Source organism: Canis lupus, chromosome 16 (genome assembly GCF_003254725.2).
Source record: "Canis lupus dingo isolate Sandy chromosome 16, ASM325472v2, whole genome shotgun sequence".
Classification (NCBI taxonomy): domain Eukaryota; kingdom Metazoa; phylum Chordata; class Mammalia; order Carnivora; family Canidae; genus Canis; species Canis lupus.
The window spans coordinates 49,148,377-49,174,432 of NC_064258.1; the positions used below are offsets into that span (position 1 = coordinate 49,148,377).

The 26,056-nt window shown below is 34.9% G+C and overlaps 1 long non-coding RNA gene across 1 annotated transcript in view; it reads left to right on the forward strand.

The window, feature by feature from the left end:
• The window catches only part of LOC112675258 (uncharacterized), a 73,039-nt gene that overhangs the window by 6,048 nt on the left and 40,935 nt on the right, over nt 1-26,056 (forward strand). The window contains exon 2 of the long non-coding RNA XR_004805888.2: nt 17,151-17,248. This is a non-coding gene — a long non-coding RNA (uncharacterized LOC112675258). The remainder of the gene's footprint in view (nt 1-17,150; nt 17,249-26,056) is intronic.

A 26,056-nucleotide genomic window follows, 5' to 3' on the forward strand; every position in this document is an offset into this window, starting at 1 on the left:
AGCTATAAATTCAACTCAAATGGATACGTCCTGACAAATGCATCATCACTTTGGCTAGATCCAATCCATGCCCCCCTCAGATTAATAAAGATGATGACCGCTTATCACAAATGCGGAGGTGCATGGTGATAAAGTACCATAACGTCGTACTTTGCACTGTTTAAATGCAAATTGCCCATATTAAGCAGACGTTTTCTACTGTTATCACTTTCAGGAGAATGGAAATGTTTAAAAATGATCTCTGGGTAAAGAAAAAGATATATAGTCCAACCTATTTCCTCTCACACAATTTTCAAGGGCACTTCGCTCTCATCATCAAGATTTAATTAAGCAAGCTCGGCCACGCTCAAAACGCAAAGCGGAGGGAAGTTACGACTTATGGGAGCATATTGGGGACTTAGCCCAAATAATGTGTTTGCTGTTCCTCATTTGGGGATCGAAGGCATCAAGGAAGGTTAAGAACACAACCAGAATTCTAGAGCTCCCTTTTCCTGTGTTTGAATATCAAATTTAGAGCTCCCACTTTTTACAGATAATAGTACTGAGTTATGGATGTTGATGGTCCTTCCCTTGCAGCTTTCAATTGCCTTGAAAAAGATACAGTTTCTTTAATTAAAAAAGCTGCACAGAACTAATCCCTCTAGCTGAAAAAAGAAAAGTTTTAAGCAATCTCTTTCTGCTCGGAGAGAGAAAGGCAGACAATACCATAACAGATCAGAAACATAAGCTATAGTGTGCAGCCAGGAGCACAGCAGGGAACTGAATACTGCTCCGACTGTGTCATTTTTTAATCCTCCATCCTAGTTTTCGCCGACTGACCTCATGCTGAGATGAAGTTATCACAGAAGACAGCTTTACTCTCACCAATGAATCCAACCCTGGATCTGTATTATCCTTAGCAGATCAAAACACCGCTTTCATCAAATAGCATTATCTGCATAAAAGGCATGCAATTGCCCGATAATTTCACCCAAACTATGCTATTCATTTAAAGGACAAGAAGAGAAATGTAATTCATTCCTTTGGGGAGGGGGTGGCACAGAAGAGTGAGACCTGGGGGAGAGCAGAGGCTGGAGAAGCTCACTTACCCCCTTCACTCATGGGAACTTTTCTGTTTTTAACACAAAATCCCAAGAAGGGGTCCATTTAAAAGTCCCCCTGCTCCTGCGCTTTAAGATTAATTGTTGGAGCAATTTGGTGCCGTTTGAGTGACAAAAGTGTAAGTTGTGTAGAAAACTGGCAGCGAGAAATCACAAAGCTTGCTGATGTCATTAGCCATGCTTCCCTGAACCCCAATAAAAACATCATATCCAGTAAAATTGGAGAAGCATAAGAATTAGCTGAACAATTGGAGGAAGTTTAACACAATGCTGTATGTGGAGGGGGGTTCTTGCTGGAAGATCTTTCTGTGCATTATGAGAAGTTAGAATCCTTAGATTGGGAAGACAAAGAGGTATTCCACAATTTTGGGTTGATATTTTGCAGGATATTTTTTAAATCTTAGGAGTCAAGACTAGCTTTTTTTTTTTTTTTTTGATTTAGGAAATACTCAGCCTCCTTCAGATTTTCTTTCCCAATTTTATGTTTAAACAGTGTTCTCATTTGCATTGTAGATTGTATAAAATGTTATAATGGGCTTCTCTTTAATGGATCCTAACTCCTTATTGAATGACATCAGTTGTTTTGCTCAAGGTATCATGATAGGTTAGAGCAATCAGACAAAACCATTTATGTCAAGTAAATGGAATTACTGAGAAGTACTAAAACTCTGCCGTGGGTGTGGGTGACCTATTAGGTGTATGTTAATATCTTTATAAGATGTATTACTCACCATAATTTTAATGATTTAGCTTGAAAATGTAAATTTATCTGCTCAGTCCTTTTGAATTGACCCTGTAAATTGACCCTGTAAGAAACCCAGTTTAATCCCTACCTTCCATCACCCAGACAACATCTACACACAAAAATGTGTAAGACAAACAATCGGAACTGCATTAAAAAAAAAAAAAAACACATTAAAATGCTTCAAGTTGGAGTCTAGGAATACTCCTGGGAATTCATCAGCTAGGTGAAGGGGCAAGAATTTTTTCCTTGAAAGAAAGATACTGGCTCTGCAAGAAATTAATCATGGCACTATTATTTGTCATCATTGGCATTTTAATTACATGTATGTATTCTCCAAAGCCTTTAAATATAATTAATAAATGGGCATTTTTTTTCTACACCAACTTCCTGAAACTACAATTCAATACCAAAGTGCTCAGAGGCTAAAAGTCTAGGTAGATCTACGGTCTGCTCAGTAGTAAAGTTTGCATTCATGTTTCCAAAATATAGCTTCATGACGTACAAATTATCTTAAATGTAATGTGATTAAGCATTAAACTATGGCATTTCCTTGAATTTAATGACAGTACTATTTTCATGTCAAACTTGATTACAAGAACCACCTTTCAGAGGGAACTGTTTAAAATCCCAAATCATTAACAGATCATTTAGGGTTCAGGCTCACAAAACTTCTGTCTGTGAAATATCAGCTAAAGACAGGTAAGCAGAGAGGTGAGACTCACATTTTGCCTCTGTGCGTGTGTGTGTGTGTGTGTGTGTGTGTGTGTGACTGATTTTAGAAGTCCCATCTCTGTCTGAAAATGTTGGGAAGGAAAAGCTCTTCACATCATCGATGCCACTGCTACTCTCAACACACACATCTATGATGCAGTTCATGTTCAGACACTATTTTCTCAAAATAGCAAGGCATATCATAGACCATTGTACCCACTTGAAATGGAGATAGTGAGACACATAGCTTCCTTAAGACTTCAGAAAATTTAAATACACACAGGTTTTTGATATTTTGTGTCTTCTTTATTTCTTCATTCTAAGTCTGTGTTTGACTCAGAACTGATTTCTCTAAGAGACTGAAACTGGATCATTCATAAACCCATATTTCACAAGTAAATTAGATCAAACTCACATGAGTTTGTGTCTGGAAGGCTAAGCAATCATCTTCATGGGTTGTGGAATTGTTTATCTGTTTGGATGTTTGTTTTAAAGATGACACACGAAATATACTACTCCCAGTACAAGTCTTCTCAAATGGGGCACAAAAAGGTATTTCTACATTTTAGGTATTCTCCTGGCTGAGACTTGGTGTGTATGGCTTACATTACATTAAGACAGCAAACCCCGATTTGCTGTATAGAATGATAAATCCCTAAAAGAGGAGAATTGTAGATTAAGGCCATGAAATGGCTAAAGGACTCAGATTGGAATAAGCAAGTTCTGACAGGCCATATGATCTGAGTTTTCATCTCTCTGAGGAAGATATAGTTCTGAGTTTTGTTTGGTTTAGGGAAAAAATCTAAGAAGCCAGGTGTTTTTTAAGCAGACTAGGAGAAGGTTCTGGGCTGGCCATTGGAACCATCCAAATTTCTCTCTGTTTACTTAACACTATTTTCCTAGCCCTTGCCTCCAAATCCACCAGTTTTAATCCACAAAAATCTATGAAAGGCCAGGATGTCCTTCCCCTCTTTTATCCTTGGATAAGATATCTAGGAGGAAAAAAAAAAAAAAAAAAGTAGGCCATGAGAAGATTATGAGCTAAGAGTCTATCAAAAGGGAGGAAATTGGCAGAGAGAGAATCTGAGTTGGGGAGAAAGAAGGGAGAACAGCTTAAACTGAAGAGAAACCACAAGGATGCTGGAAGGAAGAGAGAGTGTGTGTGTGAGTTTCGTAGGTTAGAGTCTTGGTTTAATGATCCTGGTTTAATGGAGTTCTGCCATCACCTTTGGTCTATTTACACTGATGAGTGAGTACTGGAAACTTGCCTCAAGAGTTTATAGTGTTACTTGGAAATTACATTTAAATCAGGCCATAGTACGAGTCATATTTATTTTCAAACTTATTAGAAATCAACTTTTACTATAAAGGTTTTGATAACAAAGAGATTCTATATTAAAATGTAAAGATTAGCTTGATAATAAACAAGATGACAAAATCTGTGGTAGTCCTAGATCAACAGGGTTCTAACTGCGACCTTTAGATCACCTGTATCAGAATCACCTGGGAGTTCTTAATAACATATACATTCCTGGCTCTTACCTCAGCCCTATGGAATCAGAATCTCCAAGGACACAACCAATAAGCTAGCATTTTTAACAAGGCTTTCCAGAGTATTCCTACTTGCAGGGAAGTTTGAGAAGTATTGCCCTGGGCTCAATGTTTTGCATAAAGCTAATAGATATTTCAGTTTTTATCATAAGCCTATTAAAGAGAGGTTGTTGCAAATAACTATAGTTGAATTATTTTCAAAAGTGACACATTTCCATTTCAGGAAGAAACCAAAATCCACAAAATTAAGAGGGTGAGGATATCTGTTTGAAGATATTCCAGCTGAAAATTCAGTGACACTTCAAAATTAGATCTTGAATCATTCTTTCTAAGAGCAGTAAAATCAATAAGTTGTAAATTCAAATAGAATTTTCAATTCTCTTCTGTAGTTGGATTATTGGGTACAAATTTTTGCTGACTATATTGTTTAATAGCATATGTATGAGACCAAACTTGTATAGATTTTGAATGAAACTTTAAATATGTATTAGTTCTATTTATTACAGGAAATTAAAGATACTTTGGGTGAGATGGTATAGGAACTGGCTCAACATGTATAGCTTTTAATAGAAATTTAAATATATATATTTAATTTAAAAATATATTTTAAAAAATATTTTTTAAAAAATTAAATGCTAGGGGAAAAACATCACCAAGATGGCAACACAGGTTGCTCCTGACTTCAGTCTCCCTCACAAGAAGAACAACTAACAACGATTCAAGAAAAAGACATCACCGAGTGAATTCTAGAACATGGAAGCAAGAGGGTGAGGCTAAGCCCATCTAATAAGCCCAACCAGAGAATCCAGGAAACCATGGAGCTCATTTTTCATCTCCATTGGGATAGGGAACCAAGCCAGCAGTCCTGTTTAACTGTTCTCAGCCAGTGGCACACAGTCATATCCCCATCGTCAGAACTCAAACAGTTGCTTGCTCCAAAACAGGCCATAATAGCAGGCCCTACCAGCCCAAGACACAGCTTATCAACCAACACAGCTAGAATCCAAAACTAAGATGACTGGCGAAGGACTGTTTCTATCAAAGCAAAGTTATAAAGTCTGGAAGACAAGTGCTATTACTCATGTGCACAGATAACCAATGTAAACAATCAAGTATTATGAAAGATCGGGTAAATATGATACCACCAAAGGGTGCTAATAGAGCTCAATTAATTGACCCTAAAGAAATGGAGCTCTAGGAACTGTCAGACAAGGAATTCAGAATAATCCTCTCAAGGAAATTTAATGAATTACAAGAAAACACAGAAGATTATTGAATGAAATTAGGAAAATAATGCATAAACAAAATGAGAAGTTCAACAAGCAACCATCCAACACACACACACACACACACACACACACACACACAAGAATCTTAAAGTTGAAAAATATAATTACTGAGCTGAAAAATTCAACAGAGAGTTTTAAAGGTAGACTCAACCATGCCGAAGGATCAGTGACCTGGAGGATAGGACATTAGAAATTACCCAATCAGAGGAGCAAGAATAGAGAAGAATGACAAAGAGTGAAGAAAGCCTGTGAATTATGGGACACAATGAAAAGGAATAATATTCACATGATAGGAATTCCAGAGGAAGAAGAGAAAGGGATAGAAAGCATATTTAAAGCAATAATGGCTGAGAATTTCTTGAACCCAGGGAAGAGAAATGGACATTCAGATCCATGAGGCCCAAATGACCCCAAATAGGTTGAAACCAAATAGGGCTACATTGAGACATATTCTAATTAAACTGTCAAAGGACAAAGACAAAAAAGAATTTTAAGAGCTGCAAGAGAAATAGACAAGTTATATACAAGGAAACCCCCATAAGGCTACCGGTGGATTTCTAAGCAGAAACTTTTCAGTCCAGGAGAGAATAGGATAATATATTCAAAGGATTGGAAGAAAGTAACTGTGAGCCAAGAATCGTATACCTGGCAAAGCTGTCCTTCAGAAACAGGGAGTGATAAAGACTTTCCCAAACAAACAAAAGCTGAGGGGTTCCTTATCACCAGACCTACCTTACAAAAAATGCTAAAGAGAATTTTACTTTGAATGGAAGTAAGAGAATGTTTTAATTAACATCATTAAACCACAAAAAGGTAGTGTAGATATCCCAGGTATTGATAATATATAGCTTATAAATGGATTGTGCAATATGGTAACAGTGATGCATAAATCACTTACTACTCTGGTTTGAAAGTTTTAAAAAAAGAAATAATAAAATAATTATAATTATAATCTGTTATTTGTTACATGATATAAAACACAAATGAATTGTAAAATAATCTAAAATGTGAGCGGTAGAAGTAAAATTGTGCAATTTACAAATTCTGTTGAAGTAAAGTTGTTATCAGTTAAAGTATGGTATTACAAGTTCAAGATATTTTATGTAAGCATCATGGTAACCAGAAAGGAAAATCTTGTATTTATATTACAAAAAACAAATAAACAGAAACAAAAAAACAAACGAACAAACAAAAAATCCCAAAAGAATTAAAAAGTCAAAGCAGGAGAAGAAATAGGGAACAGCGAATCTATTAACAACCAGAAAACAATGAACAAAAGAGCATAGTAAGTTTTTACCTATCAATAATTACTTTAACCATAAATGGATTAAATTCTATAATTAAGAGACTGAATAGCTCAATAGATTAAAAAAATAAGATCCAATAATATGCTATCTACAAGATACTTTAGCCTTAAAGACATATAGACTGACCATGAAGAAATGGAAAAGATATTTCAAGGAAATGGTAACCAAAAAAAAAAAAAAAAAAAAAAAAGCTGGGGAAACCATTCTTACATCAGGCAAAATAGACTTTAAACTAAAAATGGTAAAAAGGAACAAAGAAGGTCATTATATAACGTCTAACAAATGATATCAAAAAGATATAAGAATTGTGAATATTTATGTGCCCACCCTTGGAGGACAGGGTCAGAAGGTACAAACTTATAAGATAAGTAAGTACTAGGGATGGAATGTGCAACATGATGACTATAGCTAACACTGCTATGGGATATATAGGAAAGTTAAGAGAGTAATTCCTAAGAGTTCTCAATGTGAGGGGGGAAAAAGTCTTTTTTTTCTTTTCAAAAATTTCTATTGTATCTATATGAGAAGACAGATATTGGGTAAACTCCTTGTGATAATCATTTCATAATATACGCAAATCAAATCAAACCGTGCTGTATACCTTAAAGTCACACAGTAGTATACGTCAGTTATTTCTCAATGAAACTGAGGTAAAAAAATTAAGAGCTTCATTTGGAAGCTATGCATTTAAAGGTTAGCATCCCACACTATTTCTAAGATAGTTTTCAGAAGTATTGCTCACATTAAAAGCCTTTAAGTTTTAATGCATATCGTTATTTCTACTCTGCCAACACCACTTCCTTCTCTGAAGGATGTGACTTTTAACGAAGTGCTATTAATATATGAAGGACGTGATGTTGTTTTCCCTTACATTACAAATTTAAAGTCCTTATTACAGATAGTGGGGAAAACATTTAGAATAAATCTTTTTATGTTATCTTTACTATAATTATTGCTAGTCTACTTGGTCCTCTTTCTCCTCTGACTCCTCCTCATAACTCGATGTGACTGCACATGTTCAGACACTGTGCTCAACACGCAACGTGCATTAACTCATATAATCCTCATGGCAACTTCAAAACTAGTTACTATTATTTCCTATTATTATTATTATTATTACTATTATTATTATTTTTGGTGACTTCCCTCCTTTGGGCCTCACAGCCCTCCCTCAGCCATGAAGGGTTGGGCTAGAACTACTCGGGAGGAAGACCCAGCCTCCCCAGATACTGCCTGGATGTGGGTACAGGGGCCCCTCCCCTGGAGGGGAGTCCTAGGGGGCATTCTCAGTAGAGCCTTGAGACACATCACCCACCTTGGCATAAGCTTACAGGGACTGCCCAGGGCAGGGCCCTCTGAGGCACCTCGTGGCAGGGAGCACTTCATGGTGGTGGTGGTGAGGCTCTAGGGTGGACCACATAGCTGGGGCCAGGGATGGGGTTGATCTTAGGGTGCTGGTCTGGTTACCTCTGCCCTCTTAATTCACTACTGCTCTACCGCAGTCTCCTCCAGTGGTGTCTTACCACAGATGGAGAGGGACTGGTGGGGGACAAGAGCAGGAGGGACCTGCCTCAGAGCTCAAGAGGACCTGAGTCAGGAAAGGGGTGGGTTCCAAAAGCAAAGGACTCCTTCCAATAGTATATACAAGTCTTTATAAAAGATGAGTAAATTGAATAGTAACCAATTTATCCAATGTAAGTGGAAGAGCCACTTATATTAGTAAGCCTGATTCCAGACCCCAAACACTTAATAATGACACATACTTCCTCTTTAACAGAAATAGAAGTAGGATCAGTTTTGCTTATAAGTCAGTTTGCCTTTTATTTTATTTCATTTTCATGCCCAATGTGAGGCTTGAATTCACAACCCTGAGATCAAGAGCCAGATGCTCCACCAACTGAGCACCCAGGTGCCCCAGTTAGTTTACCTTTTATACACCTATGTAAAATCATATGCAGAAAGAAATAGAAACTTGAGCTTGGGGTAGCCCAGGGGGCTCAGCAGTTTAGCACTGCCTTCAGCCCTGGGCGTGATCCTGGAGATCTGGGATCAAGTCCCACGTTGGGCTCCCTGTATGGAGCCTGCTTGTGTCTCTGCCTCTCTCTCTCTCTGTCTCTCTCATAAATAAATAAATAAAATCTTAAAAAAAAAGAAACTTGAGCTTAATGAAAGGGAATTACCTCTTTAAAAAACTCAACATGACCCTAATGAAAATTTCAGAAAGGTGACATCTTTTTGTTGCTTGAGTTGATTTTTGAGAAAAGTTAGCTATTTTACAATGTGAAAAAATTAAACTCAACAAATCTCTAGGTCTTCTTCCATAGCAAGATTATTCATCTTTCTGTATTTTACGTGTTGTACAGATTTAAAATAAAATTGCCCCAAATAGGACATGTCACAATTCCTCTATCTATTTCTCTAAACAAAATTACTGCAACCATCAGCACATACTTTAAAATGATGGTTTGAGGCTAAAGTTGCAAAAGATTTCAGTTCTAGAATGATAGTTCTCTCTTTAGTAATCTATGCAGGATAGAGTTAAATCACTGTTTTAAGGATATAGTTTGGGATGATAAACATCTGTGACTCTGATACAATATTTCCAGGAAGGCTGTTGCTGTTCCAATGGCCTTTAATATGCAGAAGTTAGTAATCCTCTTTAAAGGATAGGAAAGTTAAGCAGAGTGAATTGTAAGCTTGCTGCTCCTTGAAATGACAAATCATTGAAAAACTGTCCATGAGAACACCTTAGGGAGTAAATGTGGATAATAATGGTTTATATGTGGTTGCAAAACAATAATGAACCTGTCTAATCAATTGTTCTGAATAGTAATAGATCACAGTGGAAAGAAAAATACACATCCTTATTGACCCCTTGTGCATTCTGTTAGTTTTCATTCTTGTGACTTTTGAATTGTTTCCTTTTATATTTAATCATGCAGTAACAGATTAACCCTAAAATTATCACCTATAGCTCTTCTTAAAGGCAGAATTTAATGTGGAGAACTGAAACTGGAGTAGAAAATAAACACATAATCTTTGCTTCTTTATGGAAATAATATCTCATGATAGGAAAGTTATCTTAAAAAGGATTTCGTAAAAGAAGAAACATAAATTGGAAGAGAAGTGAACAATGGCCTGATCTTACTTTATTAATTTTGCTTATCTTCATAATGGATACATATTATACAGATAAACATATTTTGGGGACACCTGGATGGCTCAGTGGTAAAGTGTCTGCCTTCAGCTCAGGTGTGTTCCTGGGTGGTCCTGGGATCAAGTTCTGCATTGGGTTCCCTGCAGGGAATCTGCTTCTCCCTCTGCCTATGTCTCTGCCTCTCTTTCTGTGTCTCTCATGAATAAATGCATAAAAACTTTTTAAAAAAAAACCATATTTTGTTGTGATCTGTAATTATCAATACACTATTATATGACCGTACTGGGCACATAGTTTTATGCGTTATCAATATGGCATATGTTCAGAGTTAAATTATAGAAAATAATTCCTCTGTCTACTCTTCATCTTCTCAACCTTCACTACCTTTAGGTTTTTAATTTATGTTAACACGTTCAGGTAGTAGAGAACTAGAAGGGGTTAGAGTAGTTTATGGAGATGATTATGGCCAAAAATCCACTTGATACACCAAGGATCCCTCTCATCACCAACAAACCGAACTGTTTGTCAAATAACGATTTATGTCAGCCTGGGATTAAATTTACCACACAAGAAGTAACAGAAAGTCCTCTCTAGATCTGCTTATGTCATAAGATATTGTGAGAATCGAATGAAATAGCAATTTTAAGTTTTAAAACGTTATTGAGAATTTATTAATATCTTTCATTTATTAAGTTATTATTCTTCCATTCATGTAGCAAAAACCAAAATAAAGTATTTTAGTCATAGGTAAATATAATAATTTGTGTGAAGTCATGCTATAATCTTTCAGCTTTGTCTTAAATTTTAATACCATCCACACAGATCTAAAGTTGCGAAACAAAGCATACAGGACTGATAAACTGGTTCTCTCTTGTAATGATATATTGTGTTGAGCCCTCCATGCTCATTCAATAACTCCTTCTTTTAATTAGTGATTAAAACGTGCCACCTGAGTGAGTTTAGTGTCTTGGACTAAGGAAGTACACTTCTCAAAAAGTGGTCTACATTGCATTTCATATGAAGCCTTAATTTATTACACTATTACTCAAACACCTGGCATGACATCTTGGTGACAGCACTGTATGGCTGAGAATTAATCAGAAGAAGAAATGTGATTTGTCTGTATGTGACTTTGATCCATTTAATCTTACTAGTATTGATCTGCCATGGGTTATCTTTTTTGATATCAAATTTTGGTGAGAATATCAGTAAAAGAATTTTTTCGTGGTTTATTTAAAAAACTGTTTTGAGGTTTAGTATTTTCATTCAGTTAAGTCTTTATCTAGAAGTGCCATCATTTCTTTAATTTTGATAACTAACTTGTCCCCAAATATAAAAATCTGGATGTTGATTAAGTTGTACATTATTTTGGTAAATGCGATTTCTCAGACCTCTCTCTCTTTTTGAAGTATATTTAAGAAAAACATTTGTTTGCTTAAACTTGGAAAAATAATACAATCTAATGACAGTGGCGAACTATTCTGATTATGTTTTTTTTTCTTGAAATATTACGGCAAGATTAGAAATTTTACTATAGAACCAACAGTAGCTAGCCCAACATAAATTTGAGTATTTGGAGATATCTACAAATATTCATACATATCCGTGTGTATCTCTATCTTTGTGTAAGGATAGATAGATAGATAGATAGATAGATAGATAGATAGATAGATAGATAGAATCTATATTTCTAGAACAGTTTTATAGTTAGCCTTTGTTTTTAAATACACTATGCTAGCCCAGTCTCTTGGCATTGGCAGCATATAATCTCTTAAGAAAGATGCTTTAAAAATGCTACAGTTAATAATCTTTAGTATTTTCCTAATACATATTTGCTTGTATAAAAGAATCAGTGTAACACAGAATATTGTCAACATGATTTCTTTGTAGATCTCAATTGTCAAAAGGTTTTTCTTCAGCAAATATAAAGTGAAACATTTATGCGGGATCCATTCACTGATTACTCTTTTCCAGTTATCTATTCTTTTATACCTACAGTTTTTAATTTCTGGGTTTTTCCTAATGGATGGTGTATTACCATCTTCCCAACAGGGTGGCTCTGGAGATGTGTTTGGCGATTTCAGTTACTTTATTTTGTAATCTTTTGATCACACACAATAGTATACTTCTTACATTTTTATTTTTTTCATTCAAGAAGAATTCTGAAATGAATTATGATTAACATTTGACAATACAGATTCCTGGTGCTCTAAAAATACTGATGTCCGTGTTTGCCTTTTCTTTGTATTACACATTATAGAACATAAGTAGATTTCCACGTTTGGAACATAAATGTCCTAAGCTCAAGTTATTTATGTTTAACAAAATATATCCACTGCTTACTGCTTTGTTTCACTATTTACCTTAGCAACATTTTTTTTCACGTGGTATTTATTATGTGAATTCAAAATGACAGATAGTTATATACTTTGTGGAATGTTAGCTGTCTGTCACCTGGGAATATAGCCCTTATTCTCATGTTTGCCATATGCTTTGTTGCCACAGATCTTTCTGGGTAACCTCAAATTAAACCATTTTCCTCCCTCACGACCTGTTGCAATTTTTTTTGTAATGTGAATAATTGTGATGACAGAGTTAATTTGTGTATGAAAATATGAGGGGAATAAGTCATTACACTTAATTCATATTAACTGTTAATTTTGTGAACTGGATAGTAAGAGCTAATGAATTTTATAATGTCAAATCAAAGCTAATTTCTTGAGTTGATCTTTTCAGTTTTTTAAAGGCTTAACATAGTGTGAGAGGTGGCTTAAATGTAACAATTATTACTTGATGATAAATTTAGAAGAATAAAATTGTCAATTCAAGGCATGTATATACTTTAAATCAAGATTTCCAAAGTTCTAAAATTTACTTAATAGATTCTTATAGATTCTACAGGATAAAGTTTCATTTTGAATATAGAAAAGGAGAAAAATAAGTACATGTTGAATTGTTCTCATTAAAGAAAACTTGATCTCAATAGTCAGAAAGAAACAAATAAAGGGATAAAGATGTTGGAAAAGATAAAAGTATATCAAAACACAAATTTTACTAATGGCTCTTCCACGAATAGCAATAACTATAGTCGGTACTGAAAAATGTCTACATAGAAGAAAAAGAATAAATAGATAACAATCATTAATATAGAGAAATGAATTATCATATAAAATAGGGCTTTTGAGAATTTTTCAACAGATTTTATTCAATGGCACTTTTGACCATGAAATGAAAAAAATAATTAAAGCATTATTAATAATACCACTTGTAATGTGGACTGATAAACTATATTATAAAACCTTACTGTAATACTAAGTAAGTCTAAATTCTTCATACTATATATTATTGGTTTCAAGTCATATACATATATATGCCTAACTTTCTGCTTAAAGCTGCCTAAACTTTCTAAAAACAACTTAATTTTTTTTCACCAAGGGCAAATATTCATTTAATAACTTATAGTTGATTTATTTATTATACATATCCTGCCTACTTTATATTCAATTTTCTTACTATTCAAATTTGGTCACAGTGAGAAATACGTTAGCAAAGGAAAAGTAAGAAAAACAAGAGTATTGCAGAGTTTTTCTTTCCATCCCAAGTTAATATCCTTCTCTGAATATTCTAGTTTGCATGCTATATAGACTATGTAATATTTAAAACAAAATTTCAAAAGCCCTGCTTTCTTAAGGACTTCATTTTTGAAAAAAGAGTATTTCAGTAAACTTTGTCCTGCTTCTGGAGAACAGAGCTCCTTTTTAAAATGCAGCAAATAGTTTCAGCATGATCTTTTCCTTTATGTTTTATTTAAAATGTTAATGGAGTAAATCCACAATTCACATAATTTATTTTGAAACACTTTTGTTCAGAATAATGCATTGTAAGAACAGTGATATACAGGCAAGTTCCCTTAAAGAACATGCATCAATTCAGTTCCCTTTTGAAGCATATTGCAAATGCCCTCTACCAGGGCACAGCAACATTACATAAATCATCTTATATGAAAAATTAACATGACATCAAATATTTATAAATATTAATGTGTATGTTAATATAACCAAAGCTGTAACAAACAATCATAACCTTGCCAAGTTTCCTAGGACAGGCGCCGCTGATAATGATACCCATTATCTCTGGAGGAACGCACAATTATGAAAGTTATACACAGGATGCTATGTTCTTTAGCTGCTTTTAAATTTATCCATTAAATGTCTACCTTATATATAATATTAACCCTGTAGGCACACATTCTTAAGAAACTGAAAGGCAGCTCATGTGGGTAACTATTTTTGAAATCATTTTTATTTAATAGTGTACCTGGAAAGTCCCTGATTTTTCATATGATTTTATGTGTAATTGCAGTATATGGTCTCCTACAAATAAATCCACTTGCATTGATTTCGTTAACATGCATTTATTACCACGTATGCATTTAAATGTATGTACGCGGTGCCTTGTTTAAGAAAGGTACCCTTTGTAAATATGGATCGGTGATTTGTGGCTCTGAAATGTAGTACCTCTAGCTCTACTCTACCCAGGAAAGCTCTCTTTAGAAGTGTTCTTGTGGAGAATGTGGTGAGAGGGATGCATTCTTGGGTTTCCCTGCACCGAGGGCTGTCAAGTCTATAGATAGAGTTTTTGATCAGACCCTGTGGGTCATGGGAATGGGCAGCCAAGCAAAGTTTTGTTTGGGATTCTTCTTCCAGATTCCACTCTAAGTAGGTATGGTTAATTAAGCTCATAAGCATTAAAACAATGTGATTTCAGATGAAAGAAAAAATAACGCCATTTATGTATGTGCAGGCTCAGCCAACAGATTCTCATGGGCAAAGCAAGAAGATAACTTTATTTTAGGGCGAATATACTTTTGTGTCAAAAATGTTTTGCTTCCCTGAAAGAGATGAGGAGCCTCCTGAATCTACCTGACTGAACCTGCACCCAAGCAAGGATGTTCTTCATTTTAAAACACCTGACTTCTAATTCCAGTCTGATCCCTTGATATTACCAATAGATTTTTTTTTTTTTTTTTTTTGCATGGTATTGGACCCTAGAGAGAATCTGCTTGATGTCACTTATGGTGGGGATGAGTTTAGCTGGGAGTGTGCTGGAGAAGTGTGGAACTGTATTTTCATTTTAAACTTTTTTATTTGGCTCCTGGGTCTGGGGTTCGGTTTAAGGCATTTTTGCTCAGGATAAGAAAGCTGACTCAACCTATTTTACTTTCTGAAAAGCTAACTATGGAATGAGGAATGTCTCAAGTGGTCAAAAATATCACTCAAAATTATCTTACAATTAAAGATGCATTTTGTTGCAAATCTTTAAAAATATAATTGATTTTAGATGGTATGTTAAGCCTAATACACATTCAGTACTAGTTATGTTAACTAAATAAGAAATCAATATTTAATAGGTATCATTCTTAAGTGGGTCAGAATTTTTAATGGGATGCAAAGAAAAAGGGTCAATTTGCAGAGTAGACCTTACTTTGTCACTTAGTAATTAAAAATTTATTTAGACATAGTCTTTCCAATCCCCCCAAATATTATCATATTTTGCTCTCAGCTATTTTATCCTTTCATCAACATTATCAAATCACTTCTTTTTTTGGTCATTATTCTAAAAATGCAGTTATTTCTTCCACCTTAAAAAAAAATCCAAACAACAACAACAAAAAGTCTCATCTTGATTCCCCTGCTAGCTGCTGCCTCTTTTTAATTAAATTTAATTAATTAATTAATTCATTAATGCTCTCTCCATAGGAAAAAAAAACCTTACAGGATTGCCTACACTTGATGTCTTCAAATGATCTCCTTATGTCTTCATCAAATGCAATCAAAATTCTTGCCTTTTCAAGAAACCAGTCTAGTCAAGATGACCAAAGATCTCTATGTTGCTAAATCCCAAGGTCAATTCTCAGTCTTCATTGTACTTGATTCTGCCTACAGCATTACAACACGGTTTACCACTTTCCTCTCCTTGACAGATTTTCCTCTTTCAGGACACCATATTCTCATGATTTTTTTCCTACTTCTCCGGCCACTCCACTTCGGGCTCCCTCACTTATTCTTATTCTTAATCTTGGAGTATCCCAGGGCCCAGTCCTTCTTCCTCTTTCTTTATCTTTCTAGACTCATATCCTTGGTGAACTCTCCAGTCTCAAGGGTTTAGTAGTATTAATATGCTGACATATCCCATATTGATATTTCCAGTTCAGATTTCTCTCTCTTTTTTTTCTCTCTCTCCCCTTCCCTCCCCGGCCTCCTTGAATTCAGATTCATATATGCAATTATCTACTCAGCATTTTTACTTGGTTGCCTAAATAGGTAATTTCAAATAAATATGGGCAAAACAGAACTCCTGAACTATAAAATCTACTCCTGCAGTCTTTCCCAGCTCAGCCAATGGCACATCCAATACTTTCAACTACTCTAGCCAAAACCTTTGGTGGTCCTCTCTCTCTCTCTCTCTTTCTCTCTCCTCCTCCTCTTCCTCTCCTTGCTCCTTGTCTTCTAACTTATAAGGAAATGATCTGTAGCTGTACATTAAAAATAAATACAGGTTTTGACCTATTCTAAACTTCCACTGTTATGCTGAGCCACAATAATCTTTTGCCTTTTATTATAATAGCCTCCTAACTATTCTTTGTATCTATATTTGCCCCTTTCTGTCAATCCTTAACCCAGCAACCAGAGTGAATATTTTAAAATAGAAGTCAGATAATATGTCTTTGCTCAGAATCCTGTGGGTACTTCTACATGTTACTCAGGACAAAAGCTATAGTCCCCATCATGACTTTTGAGGGCCTGTATGATCTGAAACTCTGTTGTCTCTTTGATCTCAATTTCTAGAACATTCCTTTTATTTTCCCCATTCCACTGGGCACATCCTAATCTTGCTGTTCCTTAAATACACTAGGCATGCTTGGCACCCTTCACTTGGTCAGAATCCATTTGACCGACATTTTCACTTCTTTTATCACTTCCTCAAAGTCTTTATTCAAATTTCTTTTTTTCAATTAGGCTTCACTTGACTGCCCTATTTAAAATTACAAATCAGTCTTCCCTTAACCACTGGTACTTTTGACCTCACTTACTTTGCTCTAGTGTATATATTCTTTTCACCACTCTTTATTATTTTATAACATTCCAGATAATCTACCTATTTATTTTATATATGTATATATACATATATACTCTACACCCATTTGTATTTATTTATTTATTTATTTACTTATTTGCTTGTTGTTTATTTATTTATTTATTATTTATTTATTTATTTATTTATTTTTAGGTCACCTCCACAAGAATATAAGGACCATGAGGATAAAGATCTTTGTTATCTTCAAAGGAATATCCTAAACATCCAGAATGGAGACTGGCACAAAGCAGGTAATGCAATACATAGGTGTTGAATGAATCAGTTACTATTGTAGGATCTATAGATTCAACACAATCCCAATCAAAATCTCAGCAAGTAATTTGTGGATATTGACAAACTGATCCTAAAGTTTATGTGGAAAGGCAAAAGACTCAGAATAATCAACACAATATTGAAGGAGAAGAAACATCCTTGGAGGCCTGACCCTACCCAACTTCAAGATTTACTATAAAGAGATGGTAATCAAGACAGGGTGGTATCAAAATGGAGAAATAGATCAATGAGAATAGAATACAAAGCTGAGAAATCCACATAAATATAGTTATCTGGTCTCAACAAAGGAGCAAAGGCACTAAAATAGAGCAAAGAGTTTTTTTTCACTTGGTGCTGGGACAACTAAACATCCACATATAAAAAGATGAATCTAGAAAAAGTCTTATACCTTTCACAAAAACTTACTCAAAATGGCTCAAAAGACCAATACTCAAAAGACCAATGTGTAAGACACAGAACTACAGAACTATCCTAAAATATGACAGCAGAAAACCAAATGACCTTGCCCATAAAAGTAATGACTTTGTAGATACAACATCAAAAACATGGTCCATGAATAAAATAATTAATAAGCCAAACTTCATTAAAATGGAAAAAACAAAACAAAACTTGTGCTCTGTGAAAGACAACATCAAGTAAATGAGGAGTCTAGTCACAGACTGGGAGACAATATTTGCAGAAGACAAATCTGATAAAGGACTGTTATCCACAACATATGAAGAACTGTTAAAACTCAACAATGAGAGAATGAATAACCAAATTAAACACTGGGCAAAAACCCTGAATAGACACCTCACCAAAGAAGATGCACTGATGGCAAGTAAACATATGAAAAGATATTCCACATCATATGTCATTAGAGAATTTCAGGGGCATCCAGCGGGCTCGGTTGGTTAAGTGACCAACTCTTGATTTAGGCTCAGGTCATGATCTTGGATCCTGAGATCAAGCCCCATTTGGGGTTTTGTCTCAGCAAGGAGGCTGTTCCTCTCCCTCTCCCTCTGCTCCCCTTCCCCCGCCCCTTGGCCACCTTGCTCACTCTCTCTCAAATAAATGAATAAATCTTTTTTAAAAAGGAGAAAAAAATTACAAATGAAAAACAACAGTGATATACCACTATGTATCCATGAGAATGGCCAAAACCTAAAACACTGACAATAGCAAATGCTGGTGAGGATGTAGAACAACAGAACTCTCATTTATTCTGCTTCTCATCATGATTAATTTTACTTAATGAAAATATATGTTATACATCAGTTATATGCTCTATGTATGTACATTTATATACAGATATATGTTTCTTACTGAGAGTCACTTACCTTATTATGCATATATCATATAAACAATCTTTAGTGTCACCTTACTGCAATTTCCCCCTTGTCATTCCCACCCCAAGTTTACACTGAATTTCATGTATAGAATTTAATGGTACAGCAATTTGGATTATGGTTAGGGAAAAAGAAAGGAAAGAGAAGGGGGAAGAAGAGAGAAGGCATTTTTTTGACTGGTTCAAAAATTCCCAGGCTAAATTCCATGCATTTCACTCACAAGAACTTTTAAATTTCTTTCTTAGCAACTGCTTTCACTTTGTATCTTTCTAATAACTTTAGTTATACGGGTTTGAAAGGTGTCGTGGTTTAGGTAAGAAAATTAGAGAGTCTACCTCTAGGCACTAAAAATAACAAAGATATATATATATATCTTATATATATTTAATATATATATTAATATAGATATATATTAAAAGGAGACAGTTCTTCCAAAAAACTGGTTGCCTGACTTTAGTTAATATAAAGGGCAACTATCTGGACATTCTTCAGTATCTTCTAAGAGTGTCATTGTGTGATATTTGTAATGATGGCCCTGCATTCCTAGGAAAAGGTTACATTATGTATATAGCTCAGCATATTCTGGTTAAGAAATTTGGAAACAGTTCATTTAAAGAAAGCCCCATCAAAATGGTTAAATCACCTCATGATGTCTTCAGAGAGCAAACATTTAACTTTTACTCTCCTTTTCCTTCATCCTCTCTCCCTCTCTTCTTCCTCTCTCTCTCTCTCTCACAGACACACACACACACACACACACACACACTTTATTTTATTTATATTCCTTACTTAGTGTTTCTCTTGTCTCAGACTAACTTTGCCAGCATGGTGGCTTATATTTTAAGAAAATACAAAATTTAGTAAGATTTTTACTTCCTTGAAAGTAATCTAACATTTCTATTTATATATTAAAAGATGCCTTGGTATATATTCACTATTCATTTAAGTCCAGTCAACTCTCAATTACCTCTAGTAATAGAGAGTAAGGACAGAATGAATGGATGGAGTCTATTCTTAGTCCCAAAACACAACTTTCAATCTTTTCTCTGAGTTCCTTACAAGATAGCAATACTACCTTCCTTTCCCCTTCTTTGTAGACTCATTTCGATTGTAGAATGACCTTAAGAAAAACAACCCAAGGAAAAAAAGAAGCAAAGTACAAGATGATCTTAAATCTTCTCCTAAAATGAAGATAACAAATGAAATCTCTAATGATTTATCAAAGAAAACAAACTGGGATGATTTTTCAAATAATGTCTCTGGAAGTATGGGTCACGTCTATATAAAAGTTGATTGCTCTTTATTAAACTGTGCCAACTATTTTGCAAATCATAAAATCATCCTAAAAGCCAGCTTCTTAAAAGATAAGCATAAATGTGCCTTAACCTTGAGAATAGCAGTTAAGTTTTAAAATGTGAATATCATTATACATTTTATGATCTGCAGATGAAGAAGACAAGCAAGTCTTTATTTAATAACATTGTTAAATAGAATTAACAAAGTCTTACAAACATGTTATCCAGACTGTCAGTACTAGAACAGGCTTCTTAGCCTTTCTTTAACTAGCAATAATATTGGCCTTTTTACTAAGTGTGAACAGCATTTATCCAACGGGAAATCGATATCGAGCTGAAACTCCAAGGTCTTTACAGCTAATCCTAAAGAACATCACTCAGTGGAGATTCTGGGATGATGATTAGCATAAAGGCAAAACTGAAATGATTGTATAAAACAAATGTGCTCAAACTTGTATACAGTTTCCTGTATTTGATGATTACTGGACACTGAAGAAAATGGGAACCAGAACTAGCTTTTCCCTCCCTTGAAAATGTTCATTAAATAAGGAGTAAAATAAAATCCTCTCAGACACATAGATAAGTAGCTATAATTTAACACCTATTGTGCTGTGGGATGTCAATAGTCATTGATTACTTTCTTTGTGAAGACCCAATGAAATCCTATAAACTAGCGTTAACTTTGATGCTACAAAGGGTCAGAATATTTTAAAACACTGTTAGTGATGCTGTCTTTTTAAAAAAATTCATCTGATGAACCTAGTCAGATGAATACTAGGTACAAAAATCTGTGTTCCCCATCAGCTGATGAATTTGGGAAAGAGGGGCAAGTCTGTCAACATGCTTTAATAAACTGCTCCCAAAGAGAGGGCAAGGCAGTTCACCTGGGTAGAGAGTTCAAACTCTATCTGTGGTCATTTCAATAGAAACCCAAATACTTAAAAGAAAGGAGAAAAATGTATTAATTTTATTGATGTAAAGAAAGAAGAAAGAAAAGGAGGTAAGGCATTGTGTATCATGGATAGAATTTTTCTAGCTTTATAGACAGAACTTTTATTTTATTTATTTTTTAAATATTTTATTGAAATTGAGTTTGCCAACATACAGTATAACACCCAGGGCTCATCTTATCAAGTGTCCTCCTTAGCGCCTGTCACCCAGTTACCCCATACTCCCACCCTCCTCCTCTTCTGCAACCCTTTGTTTGTTTCCCAGAGTTGGGAGTCTCTAATGGTTTTAGACAGAACTTTTAAAACTGAGAAACTATATTATTTGTGACCCAGCCTGGGCTTTATGCGGTCTGGGAGACAAGGTGAATTTAATGTTAAATCTAGTAACCAGATTGTTAACTGGTCTTTCCTCTGTTATTATACCTTCTTGAGGCTGTCTGTTACAGCCAAATGAACTGGATCTTCTGACCTATACTGAATTACGCCAAGACTTCTTTCATCAAGAACTCTTCCAAACTCATTTTAATAAGGCCAATACTATGTTGGTACCAAAGCCAGATAAGGACACTATAAGTAAAGAAAACTACAGGTCCTAATGAATATAAATGCAAAAATTCCCAACAAAGTGGTACCAAATTCAATAACACATTAAAAGGACCACACATTATGATCAAATACCTGAGATGCAAGGATGGTTCAACATTCACCAATCAACAAATGTGATATGTCACATTAACAGGATGAAAGATTAACATTATATGAACATCTCAATAGATGCAGAGAAACATTTGACAAAATTCAATCTTATTTCATGATAAAAACCCTCAACAAATTGGGTATAGAAGAACATACCTCAATGTAACAAAAGCTTTATTGACAAGCCCACAGCTAATGTCATACTCAACAATCCCCTAAGATCAGGTACAAACAAGGATGTCCCCTCTTACCACTCTTATACACCATAGTACTGGAAGTTGAAGCCAGAGAAATCAGTCAATAAAAAGAAATAAAAAGCATCTACATTGGAAAGGAAAAAACAAAATAATCTCTAATTGCAGATGACCTGATTTTATCCATAGAAAACCCTAAAGACTGCCAAAAAAGTGTTAGGATTCATAAGCTAATTCAATAAAGTTTTGGGATACAAAATCAATGTATAAATATTAGTTGTATTTCTATATACTAAAACATACTATCTGAAAAAATTACATTCACAATAGCATCAAAAACAATAAAATGCTTGTGAGTAAGTTTAACCAAGGAGATAAAATTTTGTACACTAAAAATGATAAGACATTGATGAAAGAAATTGGCGAAGATGCAAATAAATGGAAATATATCCCATGTTCATGGGGTGGAAGCCTTAATACTGTTAAAATGTCCATACTATCCAAAGACATCTATAGATTCAAAGTAAGCCCTATCAAAATTCTAATGGCGATTTTTATAGAAATAAAAAAATCCTAAAATTTATATGGAACCACAAAAGACCCCAGATAGCCAACGCAATCTTGAAAAGGAAAAGCAAAGCTAAAAGCATCACACTTCCTGATTTTAAACTATAATGCAAAACTACAGTGAACAAAACAGTATAGTACTGGCACAAAATAAACCAATGAAACAGGATCAGGAACTCAGAAATAAACCCACATGTATATGTATATAATCGACAAGAAAGCCAAGATTACTCAATGGGGAAAAGATAGTTCTTCATAAATAGTACTGTAAGGCTGGAAATCCACATGTAGAAGAATGAAGCTAGACCCCTACTTTACATCATTCACAAAAATTAACTCCAAATGCATTAAAGACTTAAATATAAGACCTGAAACCATAAAACTCTGGAGGAAAACAAAAAACAAAAAACGTAGGGAAAAAGAACCCTGACATAGGTATTGGCAATGATATTTAGATATGATACCAGAAGCACAAGTAACAAAAGCAAAAATAAGTAAGTGGAATTATGTCAAACTACAAACTTATCAACAGCTCAAGAAATAATCAACAAAATTAAAAAAGTAACCTACAGAATAGGAGAGGATATTTGCAAATCACGTATCTGACAAGGGATTAATATCCAAACTACATAAAGAGCTAATAGAAAAAAGAGAAAAAAAAAACAAAACTAAAATAATATGATTGAAAAATGGGCAAATGATCTGAATAGATATTTTTCTATCTCTATTGGCCAGCAGATACATGATAAGATGCTCAACATCACTAAATGTCAGGAAAATGCAAATCAAAACCACAATGGGGTCCCACCTTACACTGGTTAGAATAGCTATTATCAAAAAACAACAAATATCAAGTGCTGACGAGGATGTGGAGAAAGGGGAACCTTCTTCCATCACGGTTGGGAGGGGAGAGCATGTGGTGAAGGCTGCTATGGAAGACAGTATGGAGGAGCTTCAAAATTTTTCGATAAAACTACTGTATGATCCAGCAATTCCACTTCTGGGTATTTATCTGAAGGAAATGAAAACATACTCCAAAGGACATCTGCATCCTTTATTGCAATGCATCCTTTCATTGCATTACTTATAGTAGCCAAGTTATGGAAGCAATCTGTGAATGGATGAATATGTAAAGAAACTACAATGTATATACATACAAATATGAATATTATTCAGCCATAGAAAAGAAGGAAATACAAATACTGTATGATCTCATTTATATGTGAAATCTTAAAAAAAAAGACTGAACTCATAGAAACAGAGAGTGGATTGGTGGTTGCCGGGGGAAGGGGGTTGAAAGGAAATGAATAATGATGATCTAAGGACACAAACTTCTAGTTACAAGATGCATAACATCTGGGGATGTAATGTATATCATGGTAATTATAGTTAACAATGGTATATGCTTGAAAGTTGCTTAAAAACTTAATTTGAAAAGTTCTCACTACACAAAACCTGACAACTATTGTTATATGAGGTGATGGATGTGTTAACTATTATTGTGGTAATCATTTTGCAATATATATGTAGATCAAAACAGTCTATACACCTTAAAATTATACCATGTTACACATCAATTGTGTCTCAGTAAAGTTGCAAACAAACAAAATACTTTCCTTTTTTTTTTTAAGGTTTTATTTATTTATTCGTGAGAGATACACAGTGAGAGGCAGAGACACAGGCAGAGGGAGAAGCAGGCTCCCCGCAGGGAACCCGACATGGGACTCGATCCCGGGACCCCAGGATCACGCCCTGAGCCAAAGGCAGACGCTCAACCACTGAGCCACCCAGGCGTCCCAACAAAATACTTTCTACTAAGAAAAGAAAACAAATCCCCTGCAGCTTCCTCCTTGAAATGGGGAAACTGGCTTTAGGAGATGGTAGCGGAATCCCAAAGGTATGTTAAGAAAAAGCTCTTTTGTCATGTATCCATAGAAGCCTAGCTATTTGGAAGTCAACATTTGTCTCAAAATTTATTGTCTTTCTATTACACATGCGTCCGTAAACACCTTCTCTCTGTTCTTGAATATGAACATCCTTCGTCAGTTGAGAAGATGCCATTTAAAAAGGTGTTCAGCATTTGGCTTTCAAGAATCTGGCCATTCTAGACAAAAAGGCACCAGAGGAGTTCTTATGATTTATCATGTCTATGATCCATGAATTAAAAGGCCTTGGTGAGTGAGACCATTATGGTTTATTGCTTCTGGGAGCCGAGTACTACAGTGTGTGAAGAGAAGCTGGCACTAATGCCTGAATAATAAAAGTCCCTAAATACTGATTTACCTGTCAGACTAAATTGGCTCTGAAGGAAAGCTAATTAAAAAAAGAAAAAAAGAAAACTTGTAAATATAGAGTTAGAGTCCTTTTATTCCAAAAATTTCAGTGGAGATCTATATAATTTTCTTATGAAACTATGAGGAAAATTGTACATAGCCATTTGTATTCTATTATTGGTTGACATACTTTAGATTACAAGAAATTGAGAATGCCTACAAAAACTACCCAGAAGCTTTCCATATGCTAACAATATCACTTTCGCTTCTTGGCTGTTTAAAGGGCCCAGAAATTGTATGTTTTCACAAAAATCATAGTCCAAGAGTTGTGTACTCCAAATAAATTATAATGGTCTTAGAGTTGCTGTAGGTTGGATCATCTGTTTGGTCCTTGGATTCAACCCTGTAACTTCAGGCAGGCCTAGCTCTAAATTATGCCAAATTGCTAGTGCCTGTTCAGTCTTTCCACGTCTTCAGTGAATTCCCCTATTTTAGTTTGAAAGCACATCAGGCGTCATACTAACATCATATAGGGGAAGATTTTTCTTACCACTGTTAATCCCTCTGCCAAAATTGAAAACCCCATTTCATAATTCTGGGTTAGGCTTCCTAGATCCTAGAAGAGCTGCTCAAATTATCTGTCTTCTTGAACAGAGATCAGCAAACATTTTCTATAAAGGGCCAGATAGTAAATAGTTTTAGTCTTTGCAGGCCATAGGATCTCTATAAGAACTATTCAACTCTGCTACAGTAGCATGAGAACCATCCTAGATAACATACAAACGAGGGAACATAGCTGTATTCCAACAAACTTATGGTCACCAAAATTTGAATTTCACATAATTTTTACATGCCACAAAATATTATTATTTTTACCTCTACCATTTAAAAAAATGTAAAACCTATTCTTATCTCAGGAACTGTACAAAAAAAACAGGTGGCAGACTGGATTTTGCCTACAGGTCATAGTTTGCCAATCCTATTCTTGAAGATACAATTACAACGAGTTCCAAGCCTCATCTACGCATGTGATTTGAGGGGAAAGGGTTATTAATCTTAATTCACCTTCCTTTGTAAATCATCAACACATTGTACAGGGTACTTTCTGTAACAAGATCTTGAGGACAAAGGGGAAAGTGAAAATCCCACCTCAATATGGTGTCCTAAATTCCATCACATAACCAAGGCATCTGAGAGGTATAGATGTGGCCCTGTTCTAGGCTACAGTACTGTAGACACACTGCGGAAGCGATGGTGCATCTCTTTTCACCTGGTCTTTATGCTGAAATGTATTGATTTTCTTATCAGTTCTTTCCCCAAAAATTCTAATTAATTATAGTTGCTTTCATAGTGTATGAGGTTAACTTTAATATTTTTTTCCTGTTGTGTGAAGGATGTATCAGTACCTGAAACTATTTGTCTACATGAGTCCAAATCTCACTGATTCTACATAAATTATAGC